Source organism: Dendrobates tinctorius, unplaced genomic scaffold (assembly GCF_039654945.1).
Source record: "Dendrobates tinctorius isolate UK_male_01 unplaced genomic scaffold, ASM3965494v1 ptg000099l, whole genome shotgun sequence".
NCBI classification, from domain to species: Eukaryota; Metazoa; Chordata; class Amphibia; order Anura; family Dendrobatidae; genus Dendrobates; species Dendrobates tinctorius.
In genome coordinates, this window is record NW_027361767.1 from 1177412 (window position 1) to 1201346 (window position 23935).

The 23935-nt window shown below is 43.8% G+C and overlaps 1 protein-coding gene and 1 pseudogene across 6 annotated transcripts in view; both read left to right on the forward strand.

Moving 5' to 3' along the window:
* The window catches only part of CACNA1A (calcium voltage-gated channel subunit alpha1 A), a 469601-nt gene that overhangs the window by 198598 nt on the left and 247068 nt on the right, over nucleotides 1-23935 (forward strand). The window lies entirely within an intron of this gene.
* On the forward strand, nucleotides 3443-9657 carry LOC141099232 (peroxisomal acyl-coenzyme A oxidase 2 pseudogene; annotated as a pseudogene).

Genomic DNA, 23935 nt, shown 5'->3' on the forward strand with positions numbered 1-23935 from the left:
TCTCGAAGAGAGGTTAGCTACGTTGAAGATCATTAAGGAAGGTGAAGAGTTCTTAGAGCAGAATTATCTCTTCATGTTACAGAAAGAGAAGAAAGAGAAGTGCACCTGAAGAAACAGAGGAATGGAGACATGTGACCCAGAGAAGCAGGAGGATCAGGAGGCAGTCAGCACCCATACTGCTCAGAAACCAGTACCAGGCTCTCACGCAGGAAAACGATGAAGATATACATCAGGATAAGACTTTGCCCACAAACAGCAACCTTGTACGCCTTCAGAGTCCTCCTGGATGGAGAAAGAAAAATGTTGTGAAGAAGAAACGGAGAGTGGTGGTCATGGGGGATTCCCTGTTGAGAGGAACAGAGGCCGCTATCTGCAGACCGGATATAACTTCAAGAGAAATGTGCTGTCTTCCAGGTGCAAAAATTAAAGATGTGTCTGACAGGATATCAGGACTCTTCAGACCTACAGATGACTACCCATTCCTGCTACTACATGTGGGGACAAATGAGACCGCAAGAAACGACCTGGAAACCATCTGCAGAGACTTTGAAGACTTAGGCAAGAAAGTGAAAGAACTGGGAGCGCAGGTGGTCTTCTCTTCCATCCTCCCAGTGGATGGCCATGGAACAAGGAGGTGGAATAAGATTCTGCAGGTGAACAACTGGCTACGTCGATGGTGCCGTCAGCAACGATTTGGATTTATGGATCACGAATTGAATTACCTTTACGATGGACTACACCTTACGAAGACTGGAAAGCATGTATTTGGAAGTCGCCTTGCTACACTTGTAAGGAGAGCTTTAAACTAGAACAACATGGGAAGGGAAGCAAAAGACCAGAAAAAGCCAAACACCTGACAAATGCTATTGAGAACTCTGCTATTAGAAGTGGAAAGGAAGAACAAAGACAAAAGAATCTAATTAATACAAATATTGGAGAAAGAGAAACCAATCACAAACTAAAATGTTTCTATACTAATGCACAAAGCATGGGCAACAAACAAGGAGAATTGGAACTACTAACACAGGAAAATAAATATGACGTCATTGGAATCACTGAAACTTGGTGGGACAATACATATGATTGGAATACAAGACTAGAAGGATACAACTTATTTGCAAGAAACAGACTTGATAAACGAGGAGGAGGTGTCGCATTGTATGTTAGAAACGCGTATATCTGCACAGAGATTGAAGCTTCAGAGACTGGGAGTTCTGTGGAAAGTGTTTGGGTAAGAATACAAGGACAGAACAATGGAAAGGACACCATTGTAGGCATTTACTACAGGCCGCCTGTGCAAGCTGAAGATATGGATGAACTCTTTATGCATCAAATGGCCAAGTTCTCCAAAAAATCTGACATAGTTGTCATGGGAGATTTCAACTAACCAGACATTTGTTGGGAATCTCTCTCAGGCAAAACTAACAGGTCAAGGAAATTCTTATCCTCTCTTGCTGACAACTTTATCTTCCAAAAGGTAGGGGAGAAAACAAGGGGAACTGCTACCTTGGATCTAATCCTTATAAACAGGGAGGAAATGGTTGAGGAGGTAAAAGTGGCTGGGACCCTAGGAGGTAGCGACCATGCTATTTTAGAATTTTGGATAACTATAGGAGGAAGACCTGTGAAGACTCAGACGTCAAGGTTAGATTTCAGAAAGGCAGATTTTAAGGGATTCAGAAAGAGAATTGGAGGGATCCAATGGCTGGATATCCTTAAAGACAAAAATGTCCAGGAAGGATGGGAAATCTTGAAAAATGAAATTCTCAAAGCACAATTGTTAACAATTCCGAAAAGAGGGAAGAATAGGAAGCATTTAAGGAAGCCAGGATGGATGAACAAAGAACTTAAGCACATGCTAAAAAGGAAGAAAAAAATGTTTATAAAATGGAAAGAGGGAGGCCTAAAGAAGAATATAATGCTGTCTGCAGAACCTGCAGGGCACAAATCAGATTAGCTAAAGCTGACAATGAATTGAGGCTTGCAAGAGATGTCAAAAGCAATAATAAATGATTTTGGGGATATGTCAAAAGTAAAAGAAAAGTCAAAGATGCTATAGGATTTTTACAGGATGAAAATGATGAAATGGTAAGACAGGATGTTGAGAAGGCCGAACTTTTAAATTCCTATTTTGCATCTGTTTTCTCTCAGAAAGGAAATGTAACATCAACTGTTCTTCACTATCCTATTAAGGGAATAGAAGAATCCAGGATATCGATAAACAGAAATATAGTGAGGAAACACTTAGCTAACCTAAATGAATTCAAGTCTCCAGGTCCAGATGAATTACACCCCAGAGTACTGAAGGAGATAGCAGAAGAAATTTTTGAACCCCTCTCCATAATCTTTGAAAATTCTTGGCAAACAAAAGAAGTCCCAGAAGACTGGAGAAAAGCAAATGTTGTTCCTATCTTCAAAAAGGGGAAGAAGGTGGACCCAGGCAACTATAGGCCGATGAGTCTGACTTCTATACCAGGAAAAATCTTTGAGCAAATTATTAAACAACATGTATGTCAGTACCTGGATAAGAATGAAGTGATTAAACAGAGTCAGCATGGGTTTGTAACTAATAAGTCATGTCAGACTAACTTAATTTCCTTCTATGACGGAATCACTGATTGGGTGGATCAAGGAAATGCTGTAGATATAGTATATCTTGACTTCAGCAAAGCATTTGACAAAGTATCTCATACAATCCTTATTGAAAAAATGACTAAGTATGGAATGGACAAGGCAACTGTTAGGTGGATTCATAACTGGCTTAGTGATCGGACCCAAAGAGTGGTCGTAAATGGCTGCACATCCAGCTGGAAGAATGTCTCAAGTGGGGTACCACAGGGCTCTGTCCTGGGCCCTGTATTGTTCAACATCTTTATCAACGATTTAGATGAAGGAATTGAGGGTAAACTGATTAAATTTGCTGATGACACAAAGCTAGGAGGGATAGCTAATACTAGAGAAGAGAGAGAGGATTCAAAAAGATATAAATAAACTGGAGAAGTGGGCAGCAACTAACAGAATGGTTTTTAACAGGGAAAAATGCAAAGTACTACATCTGGGCAATAAAAATGAAAAAAGCATATACAGAATGGGAGGAATAGGGCTAAGCAACAGCACATGTGAAAAAGACTTGGGTATACTAATAGATCACAGACTGAATATGAGTCAACAGTGTGATGCAGCAGCAAAAAAGGCAAATGCAATTCTAGGATGTATCAACAGAAGCATACAGTCTAGATCACGTGAAGTCATTATTGCCCTCTACTCCTCTTTGGTCAGACCTCATCTGGAATATTGTGTCCAGTTTTGGGCACCACATTTTAAAAAAGACATCAACAAACTGGAGCAAGTTCAGAAAAGAGCGACCAGAATGGTGACCGGTCTGCAAACCCTGTCTTATGAGGAAAGGTTGCAGGATTTGGGAATGTTTAGTTTGCAAAAGAGAAGACTGAGAGGAGACTTAATAGCTGTCTACAAATATCTAAAGGGCTGTCACATTGTAGAAGGATCAACTTTATTCTCATTTGCACAAGGAAAGACTAGAAGCAATGGAATGAAACTGAATGGGAGGAGACACAGATTAGATATTACAAAAAACTTTTTGACAGTTAGAGTGATCAATGAGTGGAACAAGCTGCCACGAGAAGTGGTGAGTTCTCCTTCAATGGATGTCTTCAAACAGAGGCTGGACAGACATCTGACTGGGATGATTTAGCGAATCCTGCTTTGAGCAGGGGGTTGGACCAGATGGCCCAGGAGGTCCCTTCCAACTCTGCGATTCTATGATTCTATGATTCTACACAGGTGACTCCACTCCGTACACCTAGTACACATGCGGCTCTGCTCCGTACACCTCGTACACATGCAGCTCCGCTCCGTACATCTCGTACACACGCGGCTCCACTCCGTACACCTCGTACATACGTGACTCCGCTCCGTACACCTCGTACACACGCGGCTCCGCTCCGTCCACATCTTACACGCGTGGCTCTGCTTCGTACACCTCGAATGCACACAGCTCTGCTACATCCACACTGTAAACCCCTCCTGACCCCTCACAGAAACATCACCTCATCCAGCACCATGGCAACCAGCACAGCAGAGTCCTGCAGACAGGCCCATGATCATGTGACCCGACTCCTCCCCTCCTGGGACCTCATCACAGGTCCTGTGCGCACAGAACACATAGTCCAGCCACATCATTGCAGGCTGTTGTGGATCTCTCTGGGACGGCGAGGATGGGGTTGGTGCATGGGGGGGCGTGGTGGCTCAGTGTAATGCGGGAAAAATAGCGTCCCTGGCGGGACGCGGGAGGGGGTGTCAAAAACTGCGGGAATCGGGACGGTTGGGAGCTATGAGGACAGGTCTGTGTATTAGGAGGAAGAGAGGTCTGTGTGTCCTGATGTCTGTGTATTAGGAGGAGGAGAGGTCTGTGTGTCCTTATGTCTGTGTAGTATGAGGAGGAGAGGTCTGTGTGTCCTGATGTCTGTATATTAGGAGGAGAGGTCTGTGTGTCCTGACGCCTGTATATTAGGAGGAGAGGTCTGTGTGTCCTGATGTCTGTCTATTAGGAGGAGGAGGAGAGGTCTGTGTGTCCTGATGTTTGTGTATAAGGAGAGGAGAGGTCTGTGTGTCCTGATGTCTGTGTATTAGGAGGAGAGGTCTGTGTGTCCTGATGTCTGTGTATTAGGAGGAGAGGTCTGTGTGTCCGGATGTCTGTGTATTAGGAGGAGGAGAGGTCTGTGTGTCCTGATGTCTGTATATTAGCAGGAGAGGTCTGTGTGTCCGGATGTCTGTGTATAAGGAGAGGAGAGGTCTGTGTGTCCTGATGTCTGTGTATTAGGAGGAGGAGGAGAGGTCTTTGTGTCCTGATGTCTGTGTATTAGGAGGAGAGGTCTTTGTGTCCTGATGTCTGTGTATTAGGAGGAGAAGTCTGTGTCCTCATGTCTGTGTAGTAGGCGGAGGAGAGGTCCGTGTGTCCTGATGTCTGTATATTAGGAGGAGGAGAGGTCTGTGTGTCCTGATGTCTGTGTATTAGGAGGAGGAGAGGTCTGTGTGTCCGGATGTCTGTGTATTAGGAGGAGGAGAGGTCTGTGTGTCCTGATGTCTGTATATTAGGAGGAGAGGTTTGTGTGTCCGCATGTCTGTGTATTAGGAGGAGAAGGAGAGGGCTTTGTGTCCTGATGTCTGGGTATTAGGAGGAGAAGTCTGTGTCCTCATGTCTGTGTAGTAGGCGGAGGAGAGGTCCGTGTGTCCTGATGTCTGTATATTAGAAGTCTGTGTGTCTTGATGTCTGTGTATTAGGAGGAGGAGAGGTCTGTGTGTCCTGATGTCTGTATATTAGGAGGAGGAGAGGTCTGTGTGTCCTCACATCTATGTATTAGGAGGAGGAGAGGTCTGTGTGTCCTCAAATCTGTGTATTAGGAGGAGGAGAGGTCTGTGTGTCCTGATGTCTGTATATTAGGAGGAGGAGAGGTCTGTGTGTCCTCACATCTGTGTATTAGGAGGAGGAGAGGTCTGTGTGTCCTGACGCCTGTGTATTAGGAGGAGGAGAGGTCTGTGTGTTCTGACACCTGTGTATTAGGAGGATGAGTACAGGACAGACATCAGGACACAGGTACCGCTTCTCCTAATATACAGACATCAGGACACAGATATATGGAGTTTCCTGCCTGATCCCAATTACTAAACTCTTATTTCATTGATATCTATAACCCAAGTTGGTAAATGACGAGTAGTGACATGTGGGGATTGTGCCCCTGACAATGGGGGGGTGCATTGATCCTCGCTGCTTACGATGGTCCCCACTTTCATCGATCCTGTGTCCTCTGACATCTTGTAGGTTATTCTGGAGCTCGGCCAGAGCTCCTCTTACGCTCTTTCTTGCCACATTAGGGGATCTCAGTACATTTCTGCAGCACTGTAACTAGTTCAGGCTTTAAATAACTGTCCTCATTGTCTTGTCCCGGCTGTGGCATTCTGGGAAGTCGGTTCACCTGGGAATACATCCTATCTGTTCCCCTACAGCTGCCAGATTGGACTTTTCTTATTGTATTGTCTGATGATGAACTCAATCCAGTCTTATCAAACACGCCACTGGAATTTCATGCCTAATAACTCGGGCTGGGGGAGGGGTGACAATTCTGTGTAAATCATGGAGCGATAAAAATGGTGTAAAGGTTGTAGGCTAAATGTCATACTCCATAAAATCTGTTTTGTTTTCATTTTTCTTTTAAATTAATTAATGTAATACAAAATCTAGCCATGGTTGAGAGTAGCATCAGGAGGGATGGCATAGCAGAGACAGCGTGGCGAGCTGATGTGAGAAGACGAATAACAGCTAAATATAAGGGGTGCAGGGTAGCTGGTCTCCATTTAGACTTTATATGATGCAGAGCTCCAAATCTCTAAAAAAAAAAATGTATTAAATAATATTTTGTCTGCCTGTAGCCACCACTAGAGGGAGCTCAGGAGCTTACTTCATACTGTGTATGCATTCAACCCAGGAATAAGGTAGTGGGTAGCTAGCACCACCTATTGGTGGCAATAGCTGAAATTTTAGCTGTGAACACTGTGGCCCCATTTAATCATTTTGTGTTTTGTTTTTTTTAAGTCCTTTTCCATTTTTGTCTTGTGGCATTTGTTTATTTTTGCCAAATTCTACGAAATACTGCACATGGATAATGAATTTTGTGCAATGGAAAAATTGGTCTTTGTTTTTGTCTTGAATTCTTTTGGCTACTTAGTCACTCGTTTTACAAAATGCGATAAAAAGTATGCATAAAGTTCTGACAGACATAAAGTTGCTCTAGGGTAGGGGAATGGGGAATGCAGTACATTTCATAGTTTTATGGCTGAAAGAAGACACAAGTCCATCAATTATCAATAAGAAGGCAAAAACCCGCTGGAGGCGCTGAAGAAGGCCAATCGGAGTTAAAGTCGGGGGACTGAGAACCAAAAATCTTTGACTATCAAATTCAGCAGCAAAAACTTTTACCCCTGGTGGCAACTTGTTATTTCGTCCATTTCACAGCCAAAAATGTGGCAAAATTTTACGAAGACGTGTACGGTGAGATCCGGAAGGAGAACGTCAGCTTGCTTCCCGAGCTCCATGCTCTCACAGCTGGAATGAAGGCTTTTGTACAGTCATGGCCAAAAGTTTTGAGAATGACACAAATATTAATTTTTACAAAGTCTACTGCTTCATTTTTTCTAATGGCAAGTTGCATATACTCCAGAATGTTATAAAGAGTGATCAGCTTAACAGCAATTACTTGCAAAGTCAATATTTGCCTAGAAAATTAACTTTATCCCCCAAAACACTTTTCAACATCATTGCAGCCCTGCCTTAAAAGGACCAGCTAACATCGTTTCAGTGATTGCTCCATTAACACAGGTGTGGGTGTTGATGAGGACAGGGCTGGAGATCAATCTGTCATGATTAAGTAAGAATGACACCACTGTACACTTTAAAAGGAGGCTGGTGCTTGGCATCATTGTTTCTCTTCTGTTAACCATGGTTATCTCTAAAGAAACACGTGCAATCATCATTGCACTGCACAAAAATGGCCTAACAGGGAAGAGTATCGCAGCTAGAAAGATTGCACCTCAGTCAACAATCTATCGCATCATCAAGAACTTCAAGGAGAGAGGTTCCCTTGTTGCCAAAAAGGCTCCAGGGCGCCCAAGAAAGACCAGCAAGCGCCAGGACCGTCTCTTAAAAGTGTTTCAGCTGCGGATCGGGCTACCAGCAGTGCAGAGCTTGCTCAGGAATGGCAGCAGGCAGGTGTGAGTGCATCTGCTCGCACTGTGAGGCGGAGACTCTTGGAGCAAGGCCTGGTCTCAAGGAGGGCAGCAAAGAAGCCACTTCTCTCCAGAAAAAACATCATGGACAGACTGATATTCTGCAAGAGGTATAGGGAGTGGACTGCTGAGGACTGGGGTAAAGTCATTTTCTCTGATGAATCCCCTTTTCGATTGTTTGGGACATCTGGAAAACGGCTTATTCGGAGAAGACCAGGTGAGTGCTACCACCAGTCTTGTCTCATGCCAACTGTCAAGCATCCTGAAACCATTCATGTGTGGGGTTGCTTCTCAGCCAAGGGAATGGGCTCTCTCTCAGTCTTGCGTAAAAACACAGCCATGAATAAAGAATGGTACCAGAATGTCCTCCAAGAGCAACTTCTCCCAACCGTCCAAGAGCAGTTTGGCGATTAACAATGCCTTTTTCAACATGATGGGGCACCTTGCCATAAAGCAAAGGTGATAACTAAATGGCTCAGGGAACAAAACATAGAGATTTTGGGACCATGGCCTGGAAACTCCCCAGATCTTAATCTCATTGAGAACTTGTGGTCAATCATCAAGAGACGGGTGGACAAACAAAAACCTTCAAATTCAGACAAAATAAAAGCATTGATTTTGCAAGAATGGACTGCTATCAGTCAGGATTTGATCCAGAAGTTGATTGAGAGCATGCCAGGGAGAATTGCTGAGGTCCTGAAGAAGAAGGGTCAACACTGCAAATATTGACTTGCTGCATTAACTCATTCTAACTGTCAATATAACCTTTTGTTACTCATAATATGATTGCAATTATATTTCTGTATGTGATAAAAACATCTGACAAACACATAAAAACCAGAGGGCAGCAGATCATGTGAAAATATAATATTTGTGTCATTCACAAAACTTTTGGCCATGACTGTAAGAGTGATATGTTCCAATGGCGTAGAAATTTGCCGCAAAGCATGTGGTGGCCACGGCTACTCCGTCTACAGCGGTATACCCAGCCTCTACACCAGAGTTTGCGCCTCATGTACTTACGAAGGGGAGAATACTGTCCTGCACTTGCAGGTGGCGAGATTTTTGCTTAAATGTTTTGCTGGAGCCCAGTCAGGGACACTATTACCAAGTAGCACCGCCTATCTCCTCTTCACCTGCCTGCGGCTGCCATGCGAGGACGCCCGCTGACTTCCTGAATCCAGAGGTGTACTTGAAGGCGTACGAGTAGAGGGCATACAGTCTCATCGCATCTGCAGCAAACAAAATGCAGAGTCTGGAGCAGTCGGGGGTCTGAACAATATGTGGCGTGGCACGGCACCTCCGTGGAGCTTGTGAAAACCTCAATAGCACATTCACATCTATTGACTGTGAAGATTTTCATCTCGGGGCTAAATTTGGCCTCCGATCATCCTGAGATTAAGGTCGTCCTGAAGCGGCTGTGAGACCTGTATGCATTGCATGGGATATTCACGAGTGCTGGGGACTTCCTCCATCATGGCTACCTATCAGGGAAACAGCTGGACATGGCCACAAAAGCTTACCTGGGGCTACTGGCTAAGCTGCGGAAAGATGCCGTTCTGCTTGTCGATGCGTTTGATTACACAGATGACCAGTTATCGTCTATCGGGACCTATGACGGGAACGTATACTGTACCATAACCTGCTGGAGTGGGCGCAGAAAAACCCTGAAAACAAAAAGGTGAATCCAGTGTTTGAGACCTACCTGAAGCCATACATGCAAGGCAACCCATCCAAATTATGAAGAGAACACTCCCACAAGACCCCTCGATGCTGCAGGAAGTTTTTTTCATTTTGCCTGCAGTTCTTACCAGCCGCTGGTACTGGCAACTTAGATACATCTCAGGGATACCTTTTTTCATATACACTCACTGGCCACTTTATTAGGTACACCTGTCCAACTGTGTGTTAAGACTTAATTTCTAATCAGCCAATCACATGGCGGCAACTCAGTGCATTTAGGCATGTAGACATGGTCAAGACAATCTCCTGCAGTTCAAACCGAGCATCAGTATGGGGAAGAAAGGTGATTTGAGTGCCTTTGAACGTGGCATGATTGTTGGTGCCAGAAGGGCTGGTCTGAGTATTTCAGAAACTGCTGATCTACTGGGATTTTCACGCACAACCATCTCTAGGGTTTACAGAGAATGGTCCGAAAAAGAAAAAAAAACCAGTGAGCGGCAGTTCTGTGGCCGGAAATGCCTTGTTGATGCCAGAGGTCAGAGGAGAATGGGCATACTGGTTCGAGCTGATAGAAAGGCAACAGTGACTCAAATTGCCACCCGTTACAACCAAGGTAGGCAGAAGAGCATCTCTGAACGCACAGTGCGTCGAACTTTGAGGCAGATGGGCTACAGCAGCAGAAGACCACACTGGGTACCACTCCTCTCAGCTAAGAACAGGAAACTGAGGCTAAAATTTGCACAAGCTCATCGAAATTGGACAGTAGAAGATTGGAAAAACGTTGCCTGGTCTGACGAGTCTCGATTTCTGCTGCGACATTCGGATGGTAGGGTCAGAATTTGGCGTAAACAACATGAAAGCATGGAACCATCCTGCCTTGTATCAACGGTTCAGGCTGGTGGTGGTGGTGTCATGGTGTGGGGAATTTTTTCTTGGCACTCTTTGGGCCCCTTGGTACCAATTGAGCATCGTTGCAACGCCACAGCCTACCTGAGTATTGTTGCTGACCATGTCCATCCCTTTATGACCACAATGTACCCAATATCTGATGGCTACTTTCAGCAGGATAATGCGCCATGTCATAAAGCTCGAATCATCTCAGATTGGTTTCTTGAACATGACAATGAGTTCACTGTACTCAAATGGCCTCCTCAGTCACCAGATCTCAATCCAGTAGAGCATCTTTGGGATGTGGTGGAACGGGAGATTCGCATCAGGGATGTGCAGCTGACAAATCTGCGCCAACTGTGTGATGCCATCATGTCAATATGGTCCAAAATCTCTGAGGAATGCTTCCAGCACCTTGTTGAATCTCTGCCACGAAGAATTGAGGCAGTTCTGAAGGCAAAAGGGGGTCCAACCCCTTACTAGCATGGTGTACCTAATAAAGTGGCCAGTGAGTGTAGTAATACATAAGGGTGGCGGAAAAGAGCCCAAGACCTCATCTCAGCTGATGTTGGTCAACGTCAGGAAGCTGAAAATGAATTCATCTGGACTTGGGTCTTGTGAACCCCTGAAACTGCCCTCTTTGTGCCAATTGTCACAATTGTCTCGCAGCGTCGTGTGCAGAAGGAAAATATAATGTGAAAACTAAACTAAAACCATTAAAAAAAAGGCAAAAACCCTATGAACATATGCGAGCTGCAACTTTCTAACTTCACATACAGCAAACTAGTTCCCTAGATCAACGTCCCATCGCAGAATCTTGTGCCCATAATCTGTAATACTATTTTTTAAGAAAGACATCCAAGCCTCCTTGTACTTTTAAAAACTGTGAAAAATAAGGATGAATGAACTCATGGAGATCAACATCCAACCCTGCGGAGACACCATCACATGTTTCTCAACGCAGTGATTCTAGAGCAAAGCCCCCATCCCTTATGGGAAATATGTAAAAATATGCAAAACACAAGCCGCGGAGACACCATCACGTTTCTCAACGCAAGCAATGACTAGCCAGGTCTTTCCTCGGGAAGGATCAACCACGGGAAGGGCAGTCTCCAATGAAGGAGACCACCTATGCCAAAACATGGTATCCATCCACAGACAGCTGTTTCGGGGTATTGCCCCTCATCAGTGTGGAGTAGGAAACTGGCCAGTTTGAGTAATACCTATTAGAAGACTGTGAAAAATGAGGATGAATGAACTCATGGAGATCAACATCCAACCCTGCGGAGACACCATCACATGTTTCTCAATGCAGTGATTCTAGAGCAATGCCCCCATCCCTTGTACTTTTAGTGAAGCGACCAATACCACATCATGTAACAGAAAGTTCAAAAATGTGACTGCTCTTTTGGTAAAGAATCAATATCCTCACTGCTCGCACAGTAAGGAATCTATAGTATCACTGCACACACAGTAAAGAACCCATAGTCTCACTGCTCACACAGTAAAGAACCCATAGTCTCACTGCTCACACAGTAAAGAACCCATAGTCTCACTGCTCACACAGTAAAGAACCCATAGTCTCACTGCTCACACAGTAAAGAACCCATAGTCTCACTGCTCACACAGTAAAGAATCCATAGTCTCACTTCTCGCACAGGAAAGAATCCATAGTCTCACTTCTCGCACAGGAAAGAATCCATAGTCTCACTGCTCGCACAGTAAAGAATCCATAGTCTCACTGCTCTTTTGGTAAAGTATCAATATCCTCACTGCTAGCCCAGAAAAGAATCCATAGTCTCACTGCTCACACAGTAAAAAATCCATAGTCTCACTTCTCGCACAGTAAAGAATCCATAGTCTCACTTCTCGCACAGGAAAGAATCCATAGTCTCACTGCTCGCACAGTAAAGAATCCATAGTCTCACTGCTCTTTTGGTAAAGTATCAATATCCTCACTGCTAGCCCAGAAAAGAATCCATAGTCTCACTGCTCACACAGTAAAAAATCCATAGTCTCACTTTTCGCACAGTAAAGAATCCATAGTCTCACTGCTCGCACAGTAAGGAATCCATAGTTTCACTGCTCTTTTGGTAAAGTATCAATATCCTCACTGCTAGCCCAGAAAAGAATCCATAGTCTCACTGCTCTTTTGGTAAAGTATCAATATCCTCACTGCTAGCCCAGAAAAGAATCCATAGTCTCACTGCGCACACAGTAAAAAATCCATAGTCTCACTTCTCGCACAGTAAAGAATCCATAGTATCACTGCTCGCACAGTAAGGAATCCATAGTCTCACTTCTCGCACAGTAAGGAATCCATAGTCTCACTGCTCACACAGTAAAGAATCAATATCCTCACTGCTCGCCCAAATCCATAGTATCACTAACCCGTCGAAGTGCTAGTAAGCACGAAACGGCCGTCATCAGACATTGCTCACTCCTCCCTCCAGCCTCCCGGCCATGAAGTTTTAATGTGGATTGCTGAATAGAGTGGACTTTTTCACCTGGATCGGTGAGTGCTATGCTATTCTTTTCTCTCATTGGATACAGTAAAGAATCCATACTGTCACTGCTCGTACAATAAAGAATCCATAGTGTCACTGCTCGCACAGTAAAGAATCCATAGTATCACTGCTCACACAGTAAGGAATCCATAATGTCACTGCTCACACAGGAAAGAATCCAAAGTCTCACTGCTCACACGGTAAAGAATCCATAGTTTCACTGCTCACACAGGAAAGAATCCAAAGTCTCACTTCTCGCACAGTAAAGAATCCTTTGTCTCACTTCTCGCACAGTAAAGAATCCATAGTCTCACTGCTCTTTTGGTAAAGTATCAATATCCTCACTGCTAGCCCAGAAAAGAATCCATAGTCTCACTGCTCACACAGTAAAGAATCCATAGTCTCACTTCTCGCACAGTAAAGAATCCATAGTATCACTGCTCCCACAGTAAAGAATCCATAGTTGCACTGCTCGCACAGTAAATAATCCATAGTATCACTGCTCGCACAGTAAATAATCCATAGTTTCACTGCTCACACAGTAAAGAATCCATAGTCTCACTGCTTGCACAGTAAAGAATCCATAGTCTCACTGCTTGCACAGTAAAGAATCCATAGTATCACTGCTCACACAGTAAAGAATCCATAGTCTCACTGCTTGCACAGTAAAGAATCCATAGTCTCACTGCTCACACAGTAAATAATCCATAGTATCACTGCTCACACAGTAAAGAATCCATAGTCTCACTGCTCACTGCTCGCACACCAAAAGGAGCTTGATTCAGCAATAGCATAATCATATCAGAGGAAAATACCCATTCGGAGAATAGTTATAGATTGACATGTTTTGAAGTGAAAGACTTATAACCTAACACAATATGGACAGTGAGTGGGTTATATCCCTCTTTACCTCACTGCCCATTAGAAAGGAATTTGCGCCAAAATTTAGTGACTTTTCAAAAAAGTCGCAAATAATATATCAGGCAAAAACATCTGGAAACTTCAATTTCTCCCATAATGGTGAACATAAAAAAACACACACAAAGGAAAATAAAATAGACTTTAAAGTAGCCCTCCTCCCCCTCCCCTTCCTTCTCCCTACAAAGTTCTTATCCTCTTAATATATTGTAGTCATCATATTATATGGCATTGTGTACTTACAATTGCTTATTTTGCCTTTCTGCCCAGATAATTCTTCTCTTTTTTATTACCGTAGGTCTATGACATCACGTGATTAGTAACTGACGAGCTGAGTCTTTCTAAGCTCTAATATAGTAACAGGAGATCAATTTTCCCTGCATGAGTCACGAGTCACTGCAAAAGTTTATGGCGGGGAGGGGGTGGAGTAGCTGGGTCAGGAGTTAAGGGAATGGTAAGTGCAGGGAAAACAGACTTCCTGTTTCTACATAGAGCAGAGAAAAGAGAAGAATTATCTTGGTAGAAAGGCAAAATGAGCAATTGTAAGTACACAGTGTTGTGTAATAAGATGAGTGCAATACATTAGGAGAATAAGAACTTTGGCAAGAGGAGGAGGAGGAGGGCTACTTTAAAAAAAAAAAAAAGGCACAAATGAAAAGAATCAAATGAACAACAGGCGAAAAACATCCAAAAATAGATACAAAAAAAAGGGGAAATTGAATGATGAGTTGGCCCCTTCATCTGTGGAGGTGATTTGTAGTTTTCTAATAGAAGACTTGAGCTCTGATTGCTACAAAAATAAATTAATGGGGTTGCGCATTACTTTTATATTGATGGCGCCTTTTTAAGATAGGTCATCAATATCAGATCGGTGGGGGGTGCGACCACAACAATCAGCTGTGCCTGGTACCGGCGGCTGCCAGATGTGATCAGCTGATGCACAAATACCCGGTTGCGGCCACCATACAGGTGATGGAGCTGCACGGTTCCACTCCACAACTGATCACATACTGACAGTCATACTGGTTCACCATCAAGTTTCGTAAAGGGCTAGTCACAGAGCAGAGCGGTGATGAGATCGTTATCTGACTTCAAGAGGTTTTCTAGGACATATCTGTCATGGCTTCTTCTTAATATATACCCCAAAAGTCTACTGGGGAAAAGTTTGCCCATCCGATCAGCCCCATGCACATGGCTTCAGGTAGCGGAGTGCCCCTTTTTCTGGTCCTTAGACCCGCACATTGACTATAAGAATATATCAATCATGTTAGATGACACAAATCTCATATTTGTGTTGTCCTCTATCTGTCCTCTGTTCCTCAGACAATCCTCTACACATTAAATGGCAACCATGTTCTGCTTACCCCTTTTTACAGCTTGTTTTTTTCCTGGACAAGTTGTGGTTTGGATGACACCATACATTTTACCACAGTACTGAAAAAATGCCAATTAGGATTAAAAAATTGTTTTTCGGGATTTGTTTTTACGGCGTTCCTTGCGCAGTAGAAATGGAAAGCGAACGGGATTGTTTAGGTCAGTACGATTAGGAGGGTAGCAAGCTTGTATAATTTTTTTTATTAAAGTTTCACAGGTTTTTAAAAATATTCATAACTTTGTAATAATAAATTTAGTTTGTGTCACCATTTTATGTGATCTGTAACATTTTACTTCTCCTGACGTGGAGCAGCATGAGAGCTACTAGACTGTGTTGGACTGTCTGCAGAATGAGTCAAATGAGAATCAGTCATTCAGCCCGCTCTGACGGTCTGGTGGGAAGTTTGTAACTCTCCTGAGTGCCTTTTTCTAAACCTCATTTACAGTGTTCTGCGAAAGTATTCACCCCTTTGGATCTTTACCTATTTTGGTACATTACAACCCGTGTTGGGTTGTACATTTTTGTAATCCGATTTGTGTGTGATGCATCAGATCTAAATAGTTTAAGTTGTTGAAGTGAAGTGAGAAAAATATAGGCATTAATTCAATTTATGGGATCTGTAATGCAGCGGGGTTGGTTCAGTGTGACAGACAGTGACCACAGGAAAAGTTCACAGCAAACGTGTTTATTGTTCACACTCACACAGTGTACAGAATATGGTGTCCTCCAGATCACAGCCGGGAAACAAAACAGTCCGTGGGAGTCCAGTTGCCGAGTGTGACACCACCACCATATCATGCGGCGGGGTGCCAAGAATTCGCTCTGCTGGCTCTGTGTTAACTCACACAGGCTGAGCTTCTGGAGAGCCGACTGCTAGTTGCAAAACTCCAAACTGACACACCCAATCCCTTGCTGCAGGTGTCTCAACATTCAGCCTGTGGCCGTAGGCCACATGGAAAACCTGGCGACGGGGGAGGAAATGGACCGCCCCACTACCATCCTGTAGACCATTTCAAAAGTAAAAGCCCATCAAGGTTTTCTTAAATCTGCTGCCCTGGGCAAATAGCTTGCCCAAGACTACACTCACTTTATTTCTGTATTGCAGTCACAGCTACGCCTGTGACTACAATGCACTCCTGCAGCCTCGATACACTTCTGAGCTCATCCCGGAACACATAGTGACCCTCGCAAATAACACCGGTCGCTGCCTCACATACCCCTCCACTCTGTACAAACTTGTGGGGTTGAACATTTGTCACCATACAGGGGCCCCTGTTGTGAATTCCCTTTCTGGGCTCCCTCTGGTGGTTACTGAAGGTAGTGGAGCTGGTCAGATTGACAGAGGTGCTGCAAGTTCTCTTTATGGGCTCCCTCTGGTGGTTACTGGAGGTAGTGGAGCTGGTCAGATTGACAGAGGCTTGTCACCTGACAATGGTGATGACGATTGGAGATCTGGGGTTTCTGGCTGGATTATATAAGACAGCTGACTTCCTTCAATTCCTGCTGGTGATTTTCTTTCTGTGCTTCTGAGGTCTGATGTCTCCTGCTCTGTTCCTGCATGGTTCAGCTAAGTGGTTCATTTGCTAATCTTTTTGCATTTAATCTGGTTTTGTCTATCTCTGCTTTGTGTGGGTCAGCTTGCTCCTGCTGGGGCTGTGCTGGATCACCGCCCATATGTTACTGCTTGTGTCAGTTTGTTCTGTCCCCTGTTATATTGGTCTCTTTTTGCTTTGCTTTCAGTATACAGTCATATGTTAAAGTTTGGGCACCCCTATTAATGTTAACCTTTTTTCTTTATAACAATTTTGGTTTTTGCAACAGCTATTTCAGTTTCATATATCTAATACCTGATGGACTCAGTTATATTTCTGGATTCAAATGAGGTTTATTGTACTAACAGAAAATGTGCAATCTGCATTTAAACAAAATTTGACCGGTGCAAAAGTATGGGCACCCTTATCATTTTCTTGATTTGAACACTCCTAACTACTTTTTACTGACTTCCTGAAGCACTAAATTGGTTTTGTAACCTCATTGAGCTTTGAACTTCATAGCCAGGTGTATCAAATCATGAGAAAAGGTATTTAAGGTGGCCACTTGCAAGTAGTTCTCCTATTTGATTCTCCTATGAAGAGTGGCATCATGGGCTCCTCAAAACAACTCTCAAATGATCTGAAAACAAAGATTATTTAACATAGCTTTTCAGGGGAAGGATACAAAAAGTTGTCTCAGAGGTTTAACCTGTCAGTTTCCACTGTGAGGAACATAGTAAGGAAATGGAAGAACACAGGTACAGTTCTTGTTAAGCCCAAAAGTGGCAGGCCAAGAAAAATATCAGAAAGGCAGAGAAGAAGAATGGTGAGAACAGTCAAGGACAATCCACAGACCACCTCCAAAGACCTGCAGCATCATCTTGCTGCAGATGGTGTCACTGTGCATCGGGCAACAATACAGCGCACTTTGCACAAGGAGAAGCTGTATGGGAGAGTGATGCGAAAGAAGCCGTTTCTGCAAGCACGCCACAAGCAGAGTCGCCTGAGGTATGCAAAAGCACATTTGGACAAGCCAGTTACATTTTGGAAGAAGGTCCTGTGGACTGATGAAACAAAGATTGAGTTGTTTGGTCATACCAAAAGGCGTTATGCATGGAGGCTAAAAAACACAGCATTCCAAGAAAAACACTTGCTACCCACAGTAAAATTTGGTGGAGGTTCCATCATGCTTTGGGGCTGTGTGGCCAATGCTGGCACCGGGAATCTTGTTAAAGTTGAGGGTCGCATGGATTCAACTCAGTATCAGCAGATTCTTGACAATAATGTGCAAGAATCAGTGACGAAGTTGAAGTTACGCAGGGGATGGATATTTCAACAAGACAATGATCCAAAACACCGCTCCAAATCTGCTCAGGCATTCATGCAGAGGAACAATTACAATGTTCTGGAATGGCCATCCCAGTCCCCCGACCTGAATATCATTGAACATCTGTGGGATAATTTGAAGCGGGCTGTCCATGCTCGGCGACCATCAAACTTAACTGGAATTGTTTTGTAAACAGGAATGGTCACAAATACCTTCATCCAGGATCCAGGAACTCATTACTAGCTATATGAAGTGACTAGAGGCTGCTATTTTTGCAAAAGGAGGATCTACGAAATATTAATGTCACTTTTATGTTGAGGTGCCCATACTTTTGCACTGGTCAAATTTTGTTTTAATGCAGATTGCACATTTTCTGTTAGTACAATAAACCTAATTTGAATCCAGAAATATAACTGAGTCCATCAGTTATTAGATATATGAAACTGAAATAGCTGTTGCAAAAACCAAAATTGTTATAAAGAAAAAAGGTTAACATTAATAGGGTTACCCAAACTTTAACATATGACTGTATACCAGAGTGCTGATATAGTGGGGGGCGAAGTCGTGCGACTTCAGTGTTTTTTGTGCATCAGACGTGTTGGATTTTTCAGGGTTTTTGCGTGATTGCAGACAGTGTCTTTTCTTTCCTGTCCTGTCTAGTCAGTTTGGGCCCCATCATTTGCTCGGTCTATTTTTCTGCCTGCTTTTGTGTTTTCATCTTGTCTCACTGACAATATATGTTTGGGGGCTGTCTATTCCTTTGGGGTCTGCTCCGGGGCAGTTTAGATTTCACCTTTCTTGCTTTAGGCTAAGTTAGTTCTCCGACTGTGCCGAGGCGTCTAGGGCATCGTAGGTACGCTCCACGGGTGTGAATAGGATCAGGGGTCTGCAATTCGCTTAGTTACCAACCTCTCTGGTTTTCTGGTGGCTTAGCCTGGTCCTGCTAACCTCCTTGGTGACCCATTCATAACAGAATCACCAGCCTTACTGTAGACTCTAGGGTACTCTAAAGAAGGAAAGAATTTAAAAAAAATAAAAAAAAGTGTCAGAATTTTTTTTTTGTATATTTTTTCCTCTTTTTTTCTGAGGCCGTAGAAGGATATTTTTTGTCTAAATGGAGACTAAGCAATTGTCTGATCGTGTTGAGCAGCTTGCTGCTGAAGTGCGGGGAATTTCTGCCTAACTCGCTCAATCATCTGCTGTTGAACCAAAAATCCCTACTCCTGATGTGTTTTCTGGGCATCGATCTAAAATTTTGAATTTTAAGAATAATTGTAAACTATTTATTGCCTTGAAACCTAACTCATCGGGGAACTCTGTGCAGCAGGTTAAAATTGTCATTTCCCTGCTGCACGGCGATCCCCAGGATTGGGCCTTTTCTTTGACATCCGGAGATCCTATTCTGGCTAATGTGGACGCGTTTTTTTAAGCCCTGGGGTTGTTGTATGATGAACCTAATGCTATTGATCAAGCTGAGAAAACCTTATTGGGATTGAACCAGGGTCAGGATTCTGCAGAGTTATATTGTCAAAAATTCCGAAAGTGGGCGGTCCTTACTAAATGGAATGACGATGCCCTAGCAGCTCTCTTTCGGAAGGGTTTGGCAGAAACCGTAAAAGATGTTATGGTGGGATTTCCTGTCTCCTCTGGTCGTGACGACTATGTCATTGGCCATTCAAATTGATTGGTGTTTACGTGAATATAAAACTATATGAGAGGCGTTGCTGCCTTTTGAACGAACGTCTGAACCCATGCAATGTGATAGGGTTTTGTCTAGGGCGCAACGTCAGGAGTTTAGAAGGCGTAATAAGCTGTGTTTTTTCTGTGGGGACGGCTGTCATACTATTTTTGTCTGCCCTAAACGAGAAAAGCGTTTTGCTCACACATTTGCCGTGGGCAGTGTACAGCCTAAGTTCCTTTTGGTGATTACCTTGATCTGCTCCTTGTCTACATTTTCCGCTAAGGCTTTTGTTGATTCAGGAGCAGCTTTGAATCTGATGGATTTTGACTTTGCCAAACGTTGTGGTTTTCCCATGATACCCCTGCGGGCTCCTATCCCTTTGAGGGGTATTGATGCTACTCCTTTGGCAGAGAATAAACCCTAGTTTTGGACCCAGGTGATAATGCGTGTCGCCCCGGACCACCAAGAGAATTGTAGATTCTTGGTGTTGCACAATTTGCATGATACTATTGTTCTGGGTTTTCCTTGGATGCAAACTCATAATCCTGTTTTGGACTGGAAATCTGTGTCTGTGGTGAGTTGGGGTTGTCAATGTGCTCTTGGTGACACTCCTGTTTTCTCCACCTCTCCCCAGTCTCATGATATTCCTGATTATTTGGCTGATTTTTCTGATGTATTTAGTGAGAGTAAGTCTGCGTCTTTGTCTCCTCATAGGAGTTATGACTGTACAATTGAGTTAATGCCCGGGTGTAAATTTCCCAAGGGTCGGCTTTTCAACTTATCGGTACCCGAACATGATGCTATGCGATCTTATATCAAGGAGTCCTTGGAGAAGGGTCATATAAAACCATCCTTTTCACCTTTGGGTGCTGGTTTTTTTTGTGGCCAAGAAAGATGGCTCATTAAGGCCATGTATTGACTATCGTTCCATTAACAAAATCACTGTTAAATATCAGTACCCGTTACCCCTGATTTCTGATTTATTTTCCAGAGTTAAAAGTGCCTGTTGGTTTACCAAACGTGACCTCAGGGGGGCGTATAATCTTATTCGCATCAAGCACGGGGATGAATGGAAGACGGCGTTTAATACCCCAGAGGGACATTTTGAGTACCTGGTGATGCCTTTTGGGCTCACTAATGCCCCTTCTGTCTTCCAATCTTTTATAAACGATATTTTCCCGGACTTTGTGGATAAGTTTTTGATCATTTATCTGGATGATATTTTGATCTTTTCAAGTGATTGGGATTCTCATGTGGAACATGTCCGGACTGTGTTCCGGATTTTGAGGGAAAACTCTCTATGTTAAGGGATCTATGTGTCACTTTGGTGTACAGAGGATTTCATTTTTGGGATTCATTTTGACCCCATCTACTATCGAAATGGACCTGGCCAAGGTACAGGCCATTTATGATTGGGTTCAGCCCACTTCTTTGAAGGCTCTCCAGAAGTTTTTGGGTTTTGCTAATTTCTACCGTAAATTTATAAGTAATTTTTCTGGTATTGTTAAACCACTGACTGATTTGACCAAAAAGGGCGCTGATGTGGTCAATTGGTCTTCAGAGGCAGCCTCGGCATTTCAGGAGCTTAAGCGGAGATTCACTTCTGCTCCGGTTCTACGGCAACCTGATGTCTCACTCACATTTCAGGTGGAGGTAGATGCTTCTGAGATTGGTGCAGGAGCCGTTTTGTCCCAAAGAGATCCGGTGACTTCTAAGATGAATCCCTGTGCCTTCTTTTCTCGAAAATTTTCCCCATCTGAACGTAACTATGACGTGTGGAATCGGGAATTGTTGGCCATGAAATGGGCATTTGAAGAGTGGAGACATTGGTTAGAGGGAGCTAGACATCAAGTTGTGGTCCTCACCGACCACAAGAATTTGATTTATCTTGAATCAGCTAAACGCTTGAATCCTAGACAGGCTAGGTGGGCCTGGTTTTTCACGCGTTTTAATTTTGTGGTCTCTTTTCTTCCGGGCACTAATAATGTTAAGGCGGATGCCCTTTCTAGGAGTTTCTTTGCGGATTCTCTTGATGTGACCGAGCCTACTACCATTCTAAAAGAGGGTGTAGTTCTTTCCGCCATCTCACCCGATTTGAGACGTGCCCTGGAGGAATTTCAGGAGGACAAACCTGAACGTTGCCTTATGGGAAAATTGTATGTCCCTGACCAGTGGAGGAAAAGAGTAATGTCTGAAATTCATTGCTCCACGATTCATTGCTCCACGATGGCTGGTCATCCAGTTATTTTTGGTACTAGATATTTGATGAGTCGGTCTTTTTGGTGGCCTGCCTTATCTCGTGATGTCAGGAATTTTGTGCAGTCCTGTGGGACTTGTTTTCGGTCCAAGCCCTGTTCTCATTCTAGTGGTTTGTTGATGCCCCTGCTGGTGCCCAGGAGGCCATCGACCCTTATCTCAATGGATTTTATTTCTGATCTTCCTGTTTCTCAGAGAATGACTGTTATCTGTGTGATCTGTGATAGATTTTCTAAGATGGGCCATCTTGTATCCCTCCAAAGTTGCCATCTTCTTCTGATTTGGTGCTCTTCTTTTTACAACAGGTGGTTCGTTTGCACGGGATTCCTGAGAACATTGTGTCGGACAGAGGAGTCCAGTTTGTTTCCAGATTTTGGAGAGCTTTTTGTTCCAAACTGGAAATTCAGTTATCTTTCTCCTCTGCATTTCATCCTCATACTAATGGGCAGACTGAGAGAACAAACCAGACTTTGGAATCCCATTTGAGATGTTTCATATCTGCTGATCAGGATGACTGGGTCTCATTTTTGCCCTTGGCCGAATTCGCGCTAAACAATAGGGCTAGTTCTGCCACTTTGATGTCGCCTTATTTCTGTAACTTTGGGTTTCAGCCTCGATTTTCTTCAGGGCAGGTGGAATCTTTGGCATGCCCAAGTGTGGATTTTGTGGTAGAGAGAATGCAGCAGATTTGGGACCAAGTAGTGGATAAGTTGTCCCACTCTCAGGAAAAGGCCCAATGGTTTTCCAACCATCATAGGACCATTGGTCCCCAGTTTAAAGTGGGTGATATGGTTTGGTTGTCTTCAAAAAATATTCCTATGAAGGTTGCGTCTCCAAAATTCAAGCCAAGATTCATTGGACCTTATAAGATTTTGGAAATCCTTAACCCCGTTTCTTTCCAATTGGCACTTCCAGTTACGTTTAAGATTCATAACGTTTTTCATAAATCTTTGTTGAAGAGGTTTGTAGAGCCAGTAGTTCCCATGGCGGTGCCTCCTGACCCTGTATTGGTTAAAGGTAATTTGGAGTATGACGTAGAGAAGATATTGGATTCTCGTTTGGCTAGACGGAGACTCCAGTACTTGGTCAAGTGGAAGGGTTATGGCCAGGAGGATAATTCTTGGGTCTCTGCTTCTGACATTCATGCCGAAAGATTGGTTCGTGCTTTTCATCGGGCCCATCTTGACCGGCGTGGATGAGGGTTCGGTGACCCCTCCTCAAAGGGGGGTACTGTTGTGAATTCCCTTTCTGGGCTCCCTCTGGTGGTTACTGAAGGTAGTAGAGCTGGTCAGATTGACAGAGGTGCTGCGAGTTCTCTTTCTGGACTCCCTCTGGTGGTTACTGGAGGTAGTGGAGCTGGTCAGATTGACAGAGGCTTGCCACCTGATAATGATGATGACGATTGGAGATCTGGGGTTTCTGACTGGATTATTTGAGACAGCGGACTTCCCAATCCCTGCTGGTGATTTTCTTCCTGTGCCTCTGAGGTCTGATGTCTCCTGCTCTGTTCCTGCATGGTTCAGCTAAGTGGTTCATTTGCTAATCTTTTTGCATTTGATCTGGTTTTGTCTATCTCTGCTTTGTGTGGGTCAGCTTGCTCCTGCTGGGGCTGTGCTGGATCACCGCCCATATGTTACTGCTTGTGTCAGTTTGTTCTGTCCCCAGTTATATTGGTCTCTTTTTGCTTTGCTTTCAGTATATACCAGAGTGCTGATATAGTGGGGGTGAAGTCGTGCGACTTCAGTGTTTTTTGTGCATCAGACATGTTGGATTTTTCAGGGTTTTTGCGTGATTGCAGACAGTGTCTTTCCTTTCCTGTCTAGTCAGTTTGGGCCCCATCATTTGCTCAGTCTATTTTTCTGCCTGCATTTGTGTTTTCATCTTGTCTCACTGACAATATATTTTTGGGGGCTGTCTATTCCTTTGGGGTCTACTCCGGGGCAGTTTAGGTTTCACCTTTCTTGC